The sequence below is a fragment of the Narcine bancroftii genome, chromosome 13 (genome assembly GCF_036971445.1).
Source record: "Narcine bancroftii isolate sNarBan1 chromosome 13, sNarBan1.hap1, whole genome shotgun sequence".
Taxonomy (NCBI): domain Eukaryota; kingdom Metazoa; phylum Chordata; class Chondrichthyes; order Torpediniformes; family Narcinidae; genus Narcine; species Narcine bancroftii.
In genome coordinates, this window is record NC_091481.1 from 20,335,518 (window position 1) to 20,347,972 (window position 12,455).

Sequence of the window (12,455 nt, forward strand, 5' to 3'; positions counted from 1 at the left end):
AAGCTTGTTGCATTTGCATAGCAAGTTATGTTAGAAAATACAGCAACTCTTATGAGACAAAAACCAGATGATCTGTTTTTATTGAGGAAATAAATATTGTTTCCGAAACAGGATGATCTCTAAAGTCCCTCACAGTTCAATGATATTACCAAGGAGCAGAGTCAAGTTTATTGTCATCTGATTATGCAAGCATAACCCGACAAAACAACGTTCTGTCCTTGGTGCAAAACGCGCAGACCTACAACCCGATATAACACGTGCAGACGAACAATAAATATGGAGGACAAGCATTCATTAATGAAAAAATAAATTGATATTGTTTCATGAGGAACTCGGATGGTTAGTGTGAACTGTTCCTGTTCATGTTACTGACCCCCGACTGCATCGCCAGATCCAGCTCCAACAGTTTCATCAAAGTTAGCAGATGACACAACAGTCGTTGACATGATCAGCAACAAAAATCATTGATCAGCATTGTCACTGCCTGCGGGGGAAAAAGCTGTTCCTCAGCCTAGTGGTGCTGGCTTTGGTACTCCCCTATCTTTTTCCAGATGGTAGCAGCTGAAAGATGCTGGGTGCAACGGATGCTCAGTGATTTTGCGCACCTTCTTCAGATAAAGATCCAAGAAGACCATGTTGAGGGGGAGGAGGGCGACACCAGTGATCCTCTCTGCCACTCTAATGGTCCTGTGGATTGGCCACCAATCCATTTATCGGCAGCAACCATACCACACTGTGGTGCAGCTGGCCAGGATACTCTCGATAGAAGTTTGACCTAATGGTAGCCAGTAGCTTTGCCTGCTTCAGTCTTCTCAGAAGGTGCAATCGCTGTTGCACCTTCCTGACGAGTGAGGAGATGTTGATTGTCCTCGATAGGTCACTAGTTAAGTGAACGCCAAGAAATGTAATTGTGGATGTATAGTGGAGGGTGGTCATTCTGAAGTCCGCGATCATGTCCTTTGTCTTGTCCACGTTGAGACTCGGGTTGTTACTTTCACATCATTTCGTGAGATTTTCCACCTTTTTTTTTACTGTCATGCGACTCATCGTTGTTGGTGATGAGGCCGACGACTGTTGTGTCATCAACTAACTTGATGACACTATTGGAGCTGGATTTAACCATGCGCTTGTGGGTTAATAGTTCAATCTGGAGTGGGCTGAGTACACAGCCCTGAGGTATGCCAGTGCTCTGCATGTCGGTGCTCAACAAGACAGACTGTTATCATTCCATTAAGAAGTCCAGAATCCAATTACAGAGAGGGGTGTTGAGTCCCAGAGAGGACATCTCCATAAGTCTCTGGGGGAATGATTGTATTAAGCAACAAGCTGTCGTATCCTGTTTCTGCATTTTCTGATTTTTTTTTTCCCCTTCAAGAAGGGCTCAGGCCCGAAACGTTGGTAATATATGTGTCTTTATCTCCTTTAGATGCTGAAAAGACTGACTGAATTCCTCCAGCATTTTGGTCTGTTTACTGAAGTCGATGAACAGCAGCTTGGAGTATGAGGCATCGTTCTCCAGGTGGGTCCGGATGCTCTGAAGGGTTAATGCTATTAGCATCATCTGTAGAACAGTTTCTTCTGTAGACGACTTGAACAAGAACTTCAATACAAGTTTTTTTTTTCTCTGAAAAGTTGCCTCTGCTCCCGTTCAATAGAAGTTGCAGCGTAGATTATGGCAGTGAATCCATGGTGTGAACTCCAAGCTTTTGGTGCAGCAGAAACTCAGGATCCAAGGCTGAAATGATTCCACCAATTGAGGAACTAGCAGGCAGGGAATAAAGTAACTTGCCCCCATTCTCATTCCAATAATCTTTGCAGTTTCCAATACGGAATGTTGTAATAAATGGAGAGAGGAGCTATGTACAACTGACAACATGTCCTCTTGGATGTACCTTGATAAGAATACCTACTGCAATTATAATCCACAAGCCAGAATGTCGTCATTCTATCAAGTAACTTGTTCCTTCTTTCAACAGGACTTCTGTCAAATACAGAGTAAAAAAAATTCAGTTTCATTTTCTCATTTTTTGGCTATTAAAACAAGTATGGAGTTTTAAAAAAGCAGCACCTTTGACAATGAAGTCATCTGTATTTTATTGGCTGAAAGATGGTAGAACTGGGGTTAAAGGTTTATAAAATATCCATTTTGTAAACTTTTGACTAAATGAAATAAAGTTCAATATATATATTTTTGTTACTACTTCCCTTTTGGGAGAAAGCAATGAGACAGGAGACGTGTTTTACATCCAGAGCAATGTCATTTGTATTAAACCAGCATCTCCAAATAGTTATAAAAATTCAGCTGAAATACATTGGTACCTCGCTTAAGCACTCGTAAGGACATATGGAACAGGAGTAGGTTGTCTGGCCCATTGCGCCTACTCTGCTGTTTTAATATTTATGGGTTTTTTTGGGGGTTTTTTTTGTAATCCTATATGTTATTCATGTTATAAAATCTTAAAGTTTTTAAAAAATATATTTATGGGTTATGTGGAGAAGGCTGGGACTGAATGAGAAAATGGATCAGCTCATGATTAAATGGTGGGGCAGACCTGATGGGCAGAATAGCTTATTTCTGTTCGTATGTCTTATGGTCAATAACCCCATCCCTGGTCTGGCCACGGACTCAGCTCCTCTTGCATATTTGTTCCGCGCATCACAGGCAAAACCTCCCCCCGCACTATCAAGAGCATCTCTAGGGTACACTGCTGTTGGAGAGCAGCAGCACTCATCAGGTATCTACCCCACCCAGCACAGCCTCTGTTCTCGCTGCTACCATCAAGAAAGAGGTATATATGCCATAAGACTTGCAGGAATTGCTTCTACCCCTCCACCATCAGAGTCCTCAACAACAAACTCAATCAGACTCATTTAAGGACTCATTTCTGCACTTTATTGATTTTTTTCCTTTGTATTGCACAGTCTGTTTATATGTCTTTATTTGTTTATGTGGATACCTATTTTTTTAGTACAGTTTTTTGCACTTGCCCATAGAAAAAAGCTCAGGGTTGTATGTGATGTCATATATGTTCTCTGACAATAAATCTGAGCTTTGAATTTTTACCATAATTCCAATTCCCTGATGAAAATTCAAAAATCAAAATTGGAATTAATGAGTCAATCTCCAAAAATTTCACTATTTGGGAGAACAGTTAGTGAGGAAGGGGAGTTGCTCAGCACAGTGAAGGTACTGTTGAACATTCTGAAGGAGATCCAGAGCCACTTCTCTGTCCTGGATTGAGTGAAACATGAAAGTCTGCAGATGCTGCGATTGTAGTTTTTAAAAAAAAACACACCAAAATGCTGGAGGAACTCAGCCGGTCTTTGAGCGTCCATAGAAGACAAAGATATATTGCCGCTGTTTCGGTCCTGGATTCTCTGGACGTAACCCTATCTTTTGAAACAGCCCTCACATTAATTGTGAAACACTGCTTTGGAAACACAAATTAATTATACAGAGGTGATGATCAGACATGCACCAGAAACATGGACCCCACTACACACATCCAGGTCTTTCTGAATGTCATGTCCATGAAGACTGAAAAGAAAATTGCAGAATTCATGCAGCAAGAGCTACATGTTTGGATTACCAATTTGAACTCTGCCGCATAACACAAATTAACTTTGTGCGGTGATAGAATTTCCAGGCCATAGATGTTGAATGACTTGACCTTTTCCTTTGGAGTTTGTGAAACCCTGAGACACATTATTTTTGTTGCGATTGCTCCTGGTGTAGGTTTCACAAAAACACATTTCTTATCTTCACATCTCCTCAAGTAATTCTCACATAAAAATGAAAAGATGCATGCAATCATGAAAGCTTATGAAAAATATATCGAACATCGTGGCAAGGAAAAAGTTTACAATAGCATTTTGTTTATGGCATCTGTTCATTTTCTGTTTTAGATTTATTTAAAAAAAACCAAACTCCATATTATGAAATACTGGAGGCAGTACCTTTTCAAAATATATGATCTGATCCCTGGGTTTGTAATCATTATCAAAGTAATTTTATCAAATAATTCTTCCCTAAAGTGTCATACCATAGACAAAGTATATGCTTGCGGTTGATGATGAATATGTGAATTGGGATGTCAGTATGAATTAAATAAGCAGGAGATTCTAAGATTCGGCCTAGGCAACAAAACCTCTTAAAATCAGCTTTATACTTCAGCAAATAATGCCAATGTCTAGGACTCCTGAATTGAATTCTCGGCTGAGCTGTAATGAAATAGTTCAATATGCAGCTTTAGAATTCTATTAACTTTTAGAATACCTGTTCTCTATAAAAACACACTTATTTAAAAAAATCTGAGATTTATCTTCCAAGGGCTATGCCCTGTTGGGGTAAGATTTCAATATTTTTTTTGGCCTTACTCAACCACAGGGCAGGCGAGAGTGGGAAACCTCTGCAGGATTCATGGAGCGAACAAAGACCCTGTATCTTGAAGGCTTAATTCAACAATACTATAACTATATTTGCCATTCTCAGCAGCTGCATTTCAGTACTTGTCCAAGGCTTCTATGAGATGATAACAAAAATAGAAGCAGGATAAAGCAAAATGGCGCCTTTATTCTAAATGGGTAACCTAGTGTCATTAATAGACTTTGCCGTTCCTTCTATTTGGGCAGCTTCCAGATTTGTCCACTTCTAGTGCTTGTATTCAGCCGGTAAAGGGAGAGCAGGTGAAAGAGCTTTCAGGAACGGAATCAGGATGGGGAAGCGAGCAAGATGTGTAGGGGCAAGACACAAGTGGGCTGGAGAAACACAGCAGGTCCTTGCCGCATCCATGACATGACGATGTTGCCCAGGCCCAAAATGTTGGTTACCCTTCCCATGATCTGAGGTACTCCAATGCACTTGAGTATTGATTGCACTTGATTGCCAATATATGCAAAGGATTAACCACATTCCCTGCAGGGTTGCCACCTGATTTCAGAGGGGATCGCACAGAAGACTTGGAACAATTTCAATTCTTCAATGAAAGACTTTTTTCTCATCAGTAAATGGGGACTAGGATATAGCCAGTTTATTTATTTAAATCCTATATAGCACAGATCAACCATATATATCAAAAACAGAAATATGTTTTCAGTTGTAATAAGAAAGACTAAATAATGTTGCCTTGTCTTATGTAACCATGACTTGCGTCTTAAGATTAATATGTACACAAGTTCTGAAAAGGTCCCAGATGACTAACTAGTTGGTAATGAAATGCTAAGGTAGACTGGTCTATCCATAATTTATACAGCTAGATTTTACTTCTGGTAAAAATAATAATTCTCCGAATAAGCAAGCTCTTGCTTGTAAACACCCTAAATAAGCAGATGAAAAGCCTCAGACCTCAAAGCTTTATAAGAATATAAACTCAAATGATAATGATTGTATATATGTTTCTGTAGCAACTGTGTTGCAGTACAAAATGAAGAATGAGAAAATGATCAGATGTCATTGAGTCAAAGTTCAGTAAGAGTCATTTACTCAGTCACATGCAGCGTTTTAAAACCCTGTGCGTGCCAAATGATGTCATTGCATCGTGACATCACGCGGAACCTCCCGAGCCGGTTTGATTAAGCCTCCAGTGAAACTTAATTTTTTTTAACTTGCTCTAGGTGAGCAGATACTTAGTAAAATAAAGCTATAAAATGACTGAAAACAACTACCGTGAAACCCCGTTATCTGGAATTCAAGCAACAGGCAACCAGCAAAAAATAGTGTGGAAAATAAATAAGTAAAAAATACGGAAGTTTAAAATTGGCACCTCTCACTATTAAGGCAACCTCAAGCAACCAGAAAATTCACATCTGGCATCTACCAAACCCCATAGGTGCCGGATACCAGGGGTTGTGCTGTCTATTGAATTCTATTGTATACAATTGAAGTAAAAAAGACAATAAATACAAAAAATTTAGATAATAAATATTGACAGTTATTCTAATGCAAAAATGTGATTTATTTCAATTGTATATAGTGGAAGTATATCAAAAAAGATATAACAAAGGAAGCCGGCTAAGTGAGCTTTGAGTCCATTGGGATGAATCTTTCATCTGTGTTGAGAGAAGAATCCGAGATCTCAGTCATTTCAATGAGGATTGTCAACCCTTAGCTTGCATTTTTGTCAAACCCTGTCAGGAATTGCTGCAGCTTAAAATCGTCAGAACTGAAGTCTGTCTTGCTATCCCAACTCCAGAGTGTATGGTGTGGATGAGATTGGTGGGGGGCAGGTGAGGATCATTGTACAAGAATTAGGGAATAGTGCCTGTGGGCAACAAGCCAAATCCAATTCTTTCAAATTGTGGTTCTATAATTAAATACCGACGCTGTCAGCAAACCAACAATACCAAACCATGCTGTTGGACCCCGTAGGGTAGTCTCTACTGATACTATGAGGAAATGTTTACTTTATTGGCAAGAGAAAAAAGATATTTCACTTTTAATTATTGATGCAACAACATAGACAAAGGTGAATTATCTATATTGAGATCTTGTTTCAGAACATGTCTGCCTGTTTAATGTTTAAGTTCACTAACACCACAAAACTTTCTGTCAGAAAGTTGGAAAGTAACTGCCAGTAGAGTTTCATAGACCTCTGGTGTACAAACTTTTCCCATTTATTTTTAATTTCCATGATTTTTTTTTTCATGTAATCATACAATCAAAAAAAACATTGCTTAAAGAGTCCTGTGCAAAATGCAATTTCCCATTCCACAAAAGATCAGTACCATTTCCACACTTTTGGGACCTATAAAACTTTACATCCATTTATCACTTGTTCCTTTCAACATTGCTTGGAAAATATTCTTGGGTCTTTTTCCAAGCAACATTAAAAACTTTGCAGTGGTGCATCATAAAACATGGGTTGACATCTCATTTTAGAAACTTGAAATGGAGGCCAGTGAACTGAGTGTGCTCACTGAAGGCTGCATGGAACTACATCAATAAGCTTTCTGTTCTTGCATAACTGTGCCTCTTGTGCTTGTGGCTTTGGGAAAGAAGTTCCTTGATTCCGATTCATTTAAGATGAAATAGTCCAAATAAGTATGGTTTTTGGAAATGTCATCTAGACTAAAGTAAATCATTTGCGTGGTTTAATATGCATGCATTGAAATGCTCTTTGAGATGAAGTTCCAAAGCTAATACAGTAAAAGACCCTGTTATGTGGAATTCAAGCAACTACCAGCTTCAAGCAACCTGCAAAAAAAAAATACATGGAAAATAAATAGGCTAAAAAAAACAAAAAGTTTAAAATTGGCGTACCTTGCTTTGAGTTCATCAATCACGCAACACACAGTTGCAAGTAACTGGAAAATTCACTTACCCAGCATCTACAATCCCCCATAGGTGCCGGATACAAGGGGTATTTACTTTGCATAGATATCTCTAGGATCAGTTCTACCCTCTTAGGCCAGGACATGTGAACTAGTGGCTTATTTCATCTATGCAATTCACCCATCCTTCCAGTTAATAATTGAGTTTAATCACTGTTGGGCACTATCAGTTTCCCCAATAATTGCAATGACTTGAGGGGAACGATAGGCTTTATTGTACAGAAGACTTGAGCTGGCCCAGATGCAAACTAGGGATATACAGGGAAGGGAAAGATGGCCCAACCTTTATAGCCTGGGTCTCAGGGGAGGAGTCCAGGTAAGAGTGTCATTAGGGGGTGGGCCAGCCCGAGCCAATTAGCATGTACAATCCATTACCATTACAATCACCGATGCTATGGCTAGTATTCCTCCAGCCTTCACTGAAATCCCAACTCTTGGAGGCGCATAGGAGACTGCTCAATTCATACATAGTCTGTGGGAGGAATTCAGACCCTCTGTGTTCTTCCAGCAGATTTTAGGCCCAATTGTTGCTAGGTGATCTACCTATTAAAATGAAACAACTTATGCACACGTGACTGTGACATGTAATTGCATTGAACAAATGTAAGTTTCGCATTGTTCAGTGAAGAACCCACATGGGCAGATCTACATAGACTTAACAGGGCAGCACAGTTAGCATAGAGATTTGCGCAATGCCTGTTACTGTGTGAGTAACTCAGGTTCAAATCCTGCACTATCTAAGCAGTTTGTATGTTCTCCCTATATCTGTGTGGGTTTTCCCCGGGGGGTTCCCATTTCCTCCCACCTTTCCAAGAAAACTGCACCAGGGTTGTAGGTCAATTGGGTGTAATTGGGCAGCGTGGGCTCAGGCCTGAAAAGACCTGTTACTGTGCTGTATGACGAAATGTAAAAAATGTTTTAAAATTAACATAAAATCTGCAGTTTTCAAATCCAATGCAACTTACACAGAGAAAATTTATAAAATGACATGAAATTGTGGCGGGTTAGGGGATTTCTCAATCACTGAGACTAGCCAAATAAACCCTCAGCACTTTATTCTGGTACTGTAAGTACTAATAAAAGGAAATTCAGTGACAGTTCTTCTCTTTCACCAGCTTTAATTATTTGTTATAATGTTTTTGGACCCGTCACAAAGATTGTGCCTGAAGGATGGTTTGAGGAAATAAAATAAAATCATAGTCCCAGAAGTTTTAAGCACTGAAGCAAACCCTTCAACCTAACTTGTCAATATCTACCAATTTACAAAAGCTCATCCAAGTTGACCTGCATCCCTCCATACTTTTCCTCTCCATTTGCCCGTCTGACTGCTTTTTCAATGTCAAATTTTACCTGCTTCCAACACTTCCTCTGCCACATGTTTTTTTTAAAGTATTATCATTACTAATGATGAAGTAAATCAAAACAATAGATTGTAAAGCCACATTTTATGAATATTTCGCATACAGATTCAAAACAAATCTACCTTTCACTACAATCGCAAAATTCTGTAAAACAGGAATATGTCTAACCAGGACGTTATCCATCTCCTACTTCAGGACTTATTGAAATGGCTAACCATGCAAGTTAATCTTATCAAATTGATGCCGATCAGCCTCACAACATCCCTACATCGGTTACCTGTTGTAATGTTTTATTATTTTGTTCCCCTTATTGTTATCTGATGTCAAATGTGTTGCTTTAAAGTCTGTAGCAGTACCGGTAGATGTTATCCAAATTTCATCTGAGAGTAAAGTTAGCCTATCTCAATATACTTGCATGAATGGCTGTGCCATAATTGAGTCAGAGTCCTATTGTAAAACCGCAGACTTGCTTTACTTGTATGTGCTCAACGTACAATGTATTGTGGTTGGATTAAATTGCTTTTCTAATAAAAAAATTACAAGAAGCAAGTAGATGTTCTTTCAGATACACAACAGACAAAAAAACACCAAATAATTATGATTAATAAACCTTTTTGGACTACGAATTAGAAAGATTATTTCAGTCAGTAAACAAATAACAATTTTCCTTGTGAAAGGATGTACAAAATATAGTCGCTGATAAAATCAACATCCCGACTGCTCGAGACGATGCAAACCTGTGGGATTGTTAATAATCAAATGAATGACGCCTTCTGAAATTCTTTGTGGCGTTTTGGTTCGAACATCTTGTAAATTAAGTTCTGAGGTTCACTGACTCCAGGTGATCGCTGATACACTGAACTTGAATATTTTTCTCCTACATTTCAAGGAGCAGGTATTTTTGTAATCAGATAGCAGTTCTTCAAAGGTAAGCTTGTGAATACAAATGTAATTCACAATTTCCTGACATCATCTTGAATTAGATGCATGATAATTGCAAATGAAGAAAGCTTGAACTTTTAATTCATTGTTATGTAATCCAACATTATAGGGACCTTTTTGTTGGTTTAAAAGGGAGCATACAAATTGATGACTTTTTATTTCCCCTGAGCTCAACTTTAATCTGGAGCACTTTGGACGACTATTAAAGTGGTTGTATGGGGATCAAGAATAGCTGAACCCAGATTAAACACTAGAAAAATTGCATGCTCGGTTGTGTAAAAACAAAACAAAATAAAAAAATATATCTCTAGACAGACAGCTTGAGGATATTATCAGGGTTGTGCAGGAACCATTCCCTGTTGGGTTCAGGCAGGGGAACTCCAATGGAGTGGTGGTTCTGGGCTAGAAAGGGGAACAGATGGAGTCATCCTACTCTTCCCAATAAGGAGGGAAGCTTAAAAAAAAACAAGTGCCACTGCTTGTCTTGATAGGCTGCCTGTTCTTTCATTCTGCCAGGCTCAACATTGATTGTCTGCAGAAGGTTTCAGGTTAAAATGAGGCTTGATTATATCATGGGAGTTCCATGTGCACATTAAGTGAGATCTCTGGGAGCTTTCAGTTCAGCTTGTCATTTCTGACTGAGATAGGATAGAGATGGCACTGGACTCACTCTATCATAATATGGCCAGATACAATGAATATATGCGCTAAAATTCTTGCTACAGACAGAAGAGGTCCTCCATGAAGAAAAACAATAGCATACATTACATTAAAAATAGATAATAAAGAGAGAAGTAGATTTTTCTCAAATATATGCATCTTGTGGCTGGCTGCTATCCAGATGGATGGTTAACGGCCCGTTTTCTGTACTTTTACCTTTCCCGAAGACTGATATTTCAATGCTCTGATATCTTTTGGTGGCGAAGGGGTGGGCATGCTTTGTGTGCGTGGGAAGAATAGGAATTGAGGATGGTGGGTGACTGTCTGAGCTGCATTTGTAAAAATCGACATGCATCAAGAAAGGAAAACGAAGTAAGGAATATTTACCACATCGACCTGGATGGGTGAATTTATGGTTGTGTCAGTTAGTTTGCACCGGAATCAAAGCTGTATCATTAGGGATGCTTGTAACTGAAAACAGAATCTGTTGTCATCTGCATTCAGGTTCACTCCTTCAGTCTGTTCAGAATTGGACCAGTGCATCAAAGTATATTTAACACAAATTATATTTAATTTATAACATTGCCCATCTGATAATAGATGTTTAAATTAGAGCATATAAAATATTTATGTTGCAGTGTCATCCCGTTGACATTGATACTGTGGAGGTGTGGCAAGGAAGCTTCAATTCCCCCCTTTGCGCAAGAAAGTGGAGTTGCGGATAAGAATATTCTCGAGGACAAGGGTAGGAATGTACAGGAAAGAGTAAAGCATGTTCTGAACCCAGATTGCATATTTGCTTATAAGTACTAAGTTATTACAAGTTATAAGATTGCATACAAGTACTAGTAGATACCTATGAACTCATTAGATGAAAAATGCATTAAGATTTTCACTAATCTACTCCCAATCCCTTCCACAAATTAATAGTTATGTAAAGAAATGCTTTTCGTCTTTAAAAACCTTGGTAAGATGCTCTGTGGTGCACAGTTTGAATCTCATAAAACTCTCAAATCAACTTGATGAATATTAAATATTAAATTCATTTTACTGCAGTCAACCTCGGGGAAGGGAGTGTTTGGAACCCAAGGCTGTTTCTATTATGAAGCTATTTATGAAAGGTCAATTACTTTATCTTAATTGAATGAGGTGACCTCTGTGTGCCCGATCTAAAGTGATGGAAGTAGTTATTCATCTCAGTGTTCATTTACAATTTTTAGCAGGTAAATATTGTGATAGGACATAAATACTTCCATTATATGTTTAACATATTTAATAGTGTAAATAAAATAAAACAATTAATTGATTATCTATTGAGTTAAATGTAGAAAATAAAAGTCAAGATTCAAGCCAGAGTGTTACAAACCCATCTAGATTACAGTGCAGTGGTGGCACGGTGATCAAATTGTCCCAATGAGAAATCCAGGCAGCTGAGCTAACAACCTGGAAAGTTGAGTTCAAATCTATCATGGCAGCTGTGAACTTTAAATCCAGTAAAAGATCTGGAATTTACAACTGACTGGATAGTTCATAGGCCTCTGAGTTTTGTAGCTGGAAAGTTGAGTTCAAATCTATCATGGCAGCTGTGAAATTTAAATCCAGTAAAAGATCTGGAATTTACAACTGACTGGATAGTTCATAGGCCTCTGAGTTTTGTAGCTGGAAAGTTGAGTTCAAATCTATCATGGCAGCTGTGAAATTTAAATCCAGTAAAAGATCTGGAATTTACAACTGACTGGATAGTTCATAGGCCTCTGAGTTTTGTAGCTGGAAAGTTGAGTTCAAATCTATCATGGCAGCTGTGAAATTTAAATCCAGTAAAAGATCTGGAATTTACAACTGACTGGATAGTTCATAGGCCTCTGAGTTTTGTAGCTGGAAAGTTGAGTTCAAATCTATCATGGCAGCTGTGAAATTTAAATCCAGTAAAAGATCTGGAATTTACAACTGACTGGATAGTTCATAGGCCTCTGAGTTTTGTAGCTGGAAAGTTGAGTTCAAATCTATCATGGCAGCTGTGAAATTTAAATCCAGTAAAAGATCTGGAATTTACAACTGACTGGATAGTTCATAGGCCTCTGAGTTTTGTAGCTGGAAAGTTGAGTTCAAATCTATCATGGCAGCTGTGAAATTTAAATCCAGTAAAAGATCTGGAATTTACAA

At 38.5% G+C, this 12,455-nt stretch overlaps 1 long non-coding RNA gene across 2 annotated transcripts in view; it reads left to right on the forward strand.

The window, feature by feature from the left end:
• The window catches only part of LOC138748295 (uncharacterized), a 224,203-nt gene extending 213,178 nt beyond the window's left edge, over nucleotides 1-11,025 (forward strand). The window contains exons 4-5 of one of the 2 annotated variants that reach the window (XR_011347921.1): nucleotides 1,427-1,519; nucleotides 10,931-11,025. This is a non-coding gene — a long non-coding RNA (uncharacterized lncRNA). Of the gene's footprint in view, nucleotides 1-1,426; nucleotides 1,974-10,930 lie in introns of those variants that run through there. The other variant, XR_011347920.1, reaches the window with a different exon arrangement.
• The last annotated feature ends 1,430 nt before the right edge of the window (nucleotides 11,026-12,455 follow it).